The sequence below is a fragment of the Sarcophilus harrisii genome, chromosome 3 (genome assembly GCF_902635505.1).
Source record: "Sarcophilus harrisii chromosome 3, mSarHar1.11, whole genome shotgun sequence".
Classification (NCBI taxonomy): domain Eukaryota; kingdom Metazoa; phylum Chordata; class Mammalia; order Dasyuromorphia; family Dasyuridae; genus Sarcophilus; species Sarcophilus harrisii.
Genome location: NC_045428.1, coordinates 7,177,265 through 7,183,264, shown reverse-complemented (window position 1 = coordinate 7,183,264; position 6,000 = coordinate 7,177,265). Strand labels below are relative to the sequence as shown.

General features: G+C 36.8%; 1 protein-coding gene across 1 annotated transcript in view; it reads left to right on the top strand.

Annotated features, from left to right (window-relative positions):
* Positions 1 to 2,421: 2,421 nt before the first annotated feature.
* The window catches only part of TPRG1 (tumor protein p63 regulated 1), a 148,141-nt gene continuing 144,562 nt past the window's right edge, over positions 2,422 to 6,000 (top strand). Inside the window, exon 1 of the mRNA XM_003766269.2 lies at positions 2,422 to 2,709. The gene's annotated coding sequence lies outside the window, so the exon portion shown is untranslated. The remainder of the gene's footprint in view (positions 2,710 to 6,000) is intronic.

Here is a 6,000-nt window from a genome sequence, read left to right as displayed (position 1 = left end):
ATATTATGACCCACTGGGGTTTATAGCAGAAATGCAGAACTGATTCAACATTAGGAAAACCATAAGCACAAAATAACTTATCAATAGCAAAACCAATAGAAATCATATGGTTATATCTCAATAGATGCAGAAAGAGTTTTTGACAAAATTCAGCATCTATTCCTATTATAAAAAAATGAGATCAAAATAAAGAGATTTCTTTAAACTGATAAGTAGTAACTAAAATCATCAGCAAGCTGTATCTTATGGTAATAAGCTAGAAACCTTCTTAATAAGATGCATAGTTAAGCAAGAATGTTCATTATAACCACCATTATTCAATATTGTACTAGAAATGTTAACTAAAAAAATAAACTAAATTGAAGGAGTTAGAATAGGCGTTGAGGAAATTAAACTAGACTCTGCAGATAATATAATGTTATATTTGAAGAATCCCAGAGACTTGACTAAGAAAACTCGAAATAAAAACCATAGCAAAGTTTAAAGACATAAACTAAACTAACATAAATAATCAACATCTCAATTACCAGCAGCAGGAGACACAGAGAAAAATTCCATTTAGAATAACTATAGACAATATAAAATATTTGGGAGTCCATCTACCAAGACAAATCCATGGACTTATATAAACACAATTTAAAACACATTTCATGCAAGTAAAGTCAGATCTATACAATTGGGCAAATATCAGTTGCTTATGGGTAAGCTGGTCAATTATAACAAAAATGAAAATTCTACCTAAATTAATTTATTTGTTTCAGGGACATGCCAACATAATTAACAAAAAAATATTTCATAAAGATAGAAAAGTAATGACAAAATTCATCTGGAAGAACAAAAGTTCTAGACCGTCAAGGGTATTAATGGGAAAAAATGCTAAGAAAGGTGACCTAGCCACACCAGAGCTCAAATTTTACTATAGAGCAGTAATTAGCACTACTTTCTCCTTTGTTCCTCAGGAGAAACCTGCCATGTGGATAGGTGGTAAATGGATTGGTAGGGGCTGATTTTCCAATCTTTTCCTTTTGCAGATAAAAAAACTGAAGACCATGGAAATGACTTGCTCAGAACTACACAATTATACACAGATATAGGAGTGAAGCCAAAAAATTATCCTGCCTATAAATTAAATATTATAATAATGTGAAATTGAGGTTCTAGTTCGTTATGTTTTAATAAATCATAGATTTAGAGGTGTTTGAAGTATCAGCTATAATTTATAATTCCTTGACTTTGTGGTTGAATAATCTGACCCAGAGAGGTAAAAATATGACCCAGGGTGACATATTAATAATGCAGAGCCAAGGTTTGAATCAATCTTCAGATGCCAAATTCCTGCTCCAAACTTCTGAAATCTTCATAGAGAGCTAGTAAAAAGTTGCAGAAAACAGAGAAATTATAGTCGAGAAATGATTGATTCAAATCTTAGGTGTGGAATTGACTGTGGAATTGCTATGTGACCATAGCAAATCTTAATGCTTAATTACTTAAATGTTCTGATTCTCATTTTCCTTGTCTAGAAGGTGGAGTAATTGTACCTACATTAAGCACTCATCGTTTTGTTGTGAGAAGCAATTGAGTTAACAATTGTCAAACAACCCTTACAGTGATTTCAATGTCAGTAATAATGTACTGGTTTACATGATCCATATTGAAACAGAATTCTAGAATGTTAGAATTGAAAGTTAGGTTCAAGATTATCTAGTCCAGTTGCCTCTTTTTATAGATGAAGAAACTGAGTCTCAGAGAAATGAAGAAATTATCTCAAGATCACACTGCAAGATAGAGATCATAGTAGCTAGACCATATTCCAGGACTCCTCCTTGCCAATGCCCTCTCCACTACATTATGTAACTTCATGAGTTCCTGTGTTTCTTGTTATTTCTTTCTCCAAAAAGATAAGCTTATCTTACAGCCAGGCTAGTACCCATAAATATTTCTCCTCTTTTTTTTTTATCTATGTTATGAAACCAATAAATATCAACCAATATCTGCTGATTGGAAAGAAGAATTTTTTTTTTTAATACGAAATGGAAACTTGGATCAAATAAAAGGCTACCTTTTATCATGGGCTTCCTCTTTCTTCCCTTCCCCATTCCTACCATATAGTACTTCTCATTTCATTCCCCTAATCATCATTTAGAAATTGTTCCTTGAGGACATAAACTGGCTACGAATTAAGGGGTCACATGTACAAAAGGTGTTTTCATTCTGTATTACTTATGGTGCAATGAAAACTCCCAAGGATTGTCTCATTTTTGTCTAAATAAGCCATTTTCCAATACAGAGTACGAGTTTGATAAATGCTTGTTGATTGATTAGTTGTTGATGATCCAGGGCTGCAGAGTAAAAAACCAGTCAGGTGACAATGATGGAGAACACTAAAGGGTGTGTTCAAACAGAGGCAAGGTATAACCAGAGAGGCAGGCTTCTGGTGTCTGACTGGTTCAGTCCCACCCGTACAAGTTATGTTGACTTAATATTTTCATTACTTTAAAAGAACAAATAACTGCAGCAGGATTTTGGGCCCCTGGAAGACTGAGGAAATTTAGACTGAGGAAAAGGTGAGAATCAGAAGATACATCCTGTCTGTCCAACAGTTAAAGTTCTCTGCTATTGCCACTTGATTCTGATAGGTTGGAGGCAGAGAGAAAACTGCTCACCACATAGTCTTTCTACTTCCACCACAAGAAAGCACATCTTAAACAGGTAAGGCCAATTGACTTGTTTTTGTGGCTGTTGAATTGATTTTGAGTACAGGTACAAGGACAGAGCAGTTGTGTAAAGTTTCACGGAGACAAGGAAATCCTTCCCCAGCTACCCACAAAGGTAGTGTGTACTTGTGATGACAAACTAGCTAACTCGTATTCTTTTGTCCAGTCTTTGTCACTGACATCTCATTTGACTAGAGACAACTATTTATATCTCATGCCTTTTAAAATGGAAAGAGGTGATGATAACACTGGTAGTACACAACGTAACCTACCTTACCTAACCAACAGAGATGCATGCATGCATGATGCTAGGGTTCAAGGTTTCTCTGCCCCTCTAGCCCTCTAGCCCTCCCTCCTTTTCTTTCTTTCCTTTTCTCCCTTCCTTCCCTTTTTCCTTTCTTTCTCTTTCCTTTTTTTTCTTTTCTTTTCTTTTCTTTTGTCTCTCTCTCTTTCTCTCTCTTCCTCTCTCTTTCTCTCTCCCTTCCTCCCCCTTTCTTTCCTCCTTCCTTCCTTTCTTCCTTCCTTCCTTCCTTCCTTCCTTCCTTCCTTCCTTCCTTCCTTCCTTCCTTCCATTTTCTTAAAATAATAATCACTTCTTTATGAAGGTCATATGTTTATATATTTACATACGTCTATATAAATGCGCATATATATATATTTATGCTTCTATACATACATGTACTTCCTTATCAATTCTCCTAGGTTCTGCTAGAAGAAAGCTATATTTCTAAGCACAATTTGATAGGATCATAGGGGTTGGGTCAATATTAAAAAAACAAACAAACAAACCTGAATACTAATGGCTATAAAAGAAAGATTTTAGCTTTCTCATCCCACTGTGGGGGAAGGAAAATTCCATCTCTATACAAGCTTCTCCCAAATTGACTCCCCTAATTTCCTCTCTTGTGAGAGCTGTCATTATATCTGTATTGTTTTACACTTTTAAGATAATCTCATTCTCAGTTACTGCGGGGGTTTTTCTGAAGATGCTAATTTTAGCCACATTTTTTTCTTCTGCCAAAAAAGGTTGCATCCTCTTTAGTTGTGAAAAAGAATACTTCCTGGAGAGAGAGAGAGTGTGTGTGTGTGTGTGTGTGTGTGTGTGTGTGTGTGTACTCTCATAAGTCATCCTATAGTTCTTTTGAATTACTCTCCTGTTATATGCAGTGGTAGGGTTAAAAGTCACTTTCATGAACTCACCAGATACTGACCAAGGCCCCTGCACAGTAGGATCTCATTGTGTTTTTCGTCATTGTGCTCTTTTCCCTTTAGTGGGGCCACCAAAAACAAATTACTTCTTTGCCCATCCTCTATACACAGAATGGATGCCTTCACACCCAGATGTTGGCACAGGGTAATCACAATGGCTAAAATTCTTTCCCACTTTGCTGCAGCTTCTTAAAATCCTGAACTTTCTTCCAAGGGAAGCTCATAGGCCACCTCCTCCTGTGTAAGGTCTCTTCTGAACACTCTGGTTCCAATTTGTCTGCCATGGAATCACTTTCTATATACTTTCTTTTCTTTTCTTTTCTTTTTTTTGCTGATCTTTGGCCAAGTACTAAGTTAGTCCCTGGAAGACAGTGGTTATTTTTAATATTTCTGTATCTTAAAGTTGTTAGATAGAAAGTAGAGCTTTCATTGCTCTTAAAAGGAGACAGAGATTCTAAAATTGAGGTAACCTTGGAGTTAATCCATTCCGGGCAATGGGGAAATCTATTTGCAAAGGCCAAGTGAAGAAAGATGGAGTGTCCTTGTTTTAGAATGAGGAAAAAAAAAATATGTCCAGCATAACTGGAATACAGAGGAGGGTTAGGCAGAACTATTACCTACTGAAAAGGTAGAAAGGTGAGATTCTGAAGATCTTTAAGTGCCAAATTGCCCCTGGAGTTTACTGAGTGGGACTTAATATGAGGGTATTGGACAAAAGTTTGGTTATGTCTTTTGTCAGTCAGTTAATAAACTTTTATATAGATCCACTTTAACAACAGTTTGTTGAATGACTTGAAAGTATCTCTTAAGGCTTGGTCAGATTAAATTGAGGGATTAAAATTTCTGTTTTGATTCAGTTTTAGGTAATCTCCAAGCTGGTCCTGCAAATGAATGGCTTATTGATGGTATTTTCCAGGGGTTCTTGGGAACCCTGAGGTTCCTCCCTGCCTAACACATAGGAAAACTATCATTTCTGGCTTCCAGAAGAGGAAATGGGACTAGTTGGGCTCAGACATTCTCAGGGTCTAGGGAAATTATTAAGGGATTGAGAGAACACTTTGCTGATTGACTAAATCTTGGGGAAAGTCATGTGGACTAGAACCAGAGTAATGAAACTTCAAGGGGTATTCTGTCTTAGATACTTATTGGTTCTGTCCTCCTAGATAAGTCACTAAACTTTCAGGACTTTATCTGTAGAATGGAGGTAAGAGGGACAATGTCACCCCCCTGATTTGGGTGTGAAGAAAAGCTTTGCAAAGTCTCAAGTGAGTTCTGAAGGGACTGATAGGATGCTTAGGATTTAGATGGGCCCATTGTCCTAAGTCGTTTCCTTTGCCAGCAAAATCAAACTTTCACCCATAGCTGAAATAGTATGTTTGCAGGGTGAGGAAGTTCACTATTCCTGAGCACAAGGATAAATGAGGCCATGCTCATGTCCTGAGGCTGCTGCTAACTCCTGCCTTGGGCATTCTCACAGACAATCATAGTCTCCCATAGTCACTAAGTGGCTCAGAGATGTCAAAGTTCAAGTTGGGGGTGGGGGGGAGGAGGCAAATAGCTGCTAATTCTGACATCCTTTAACTTTTTTTCTTTCAAAGTCCCAAATCCCTAAGAGACAGCACGAACATGTTAAAGGATCAGATTTTGTGTCATAAGACCCGAGTGTAAATCCTGCCTTGACCACTTTATTATATTTCTAGACATCTCTAAACCTCAACTTCTCCATAACCTGAGGGAGTTAGATTTGATAATCCTTAAGGTATGGTAGTTGATGTTCTATAATGAAAAACATTACTCATAGAAGAGAAAAGCACCAAAGAACTTGATGTCATCTCCTTAAGCTTGAGATAAGATGAAGAAGTATTATCAAAACAGAGGAGTTAAAGAAGTAGGATCAAAGCCAGGAGAAAATCAACAGCCAAGAGATCCAAACAAAAGCCACTGGAGTTTACAATCCAGTTCAATGAACTTTGAAACAGAAGTTTGGGGGGATTGATGGGGGGAAATGAGTGATGAATCATGTACATATAACTGTTTTCCGAGAGATTAACATTAACTAAAGTTAGATAGATGGAAG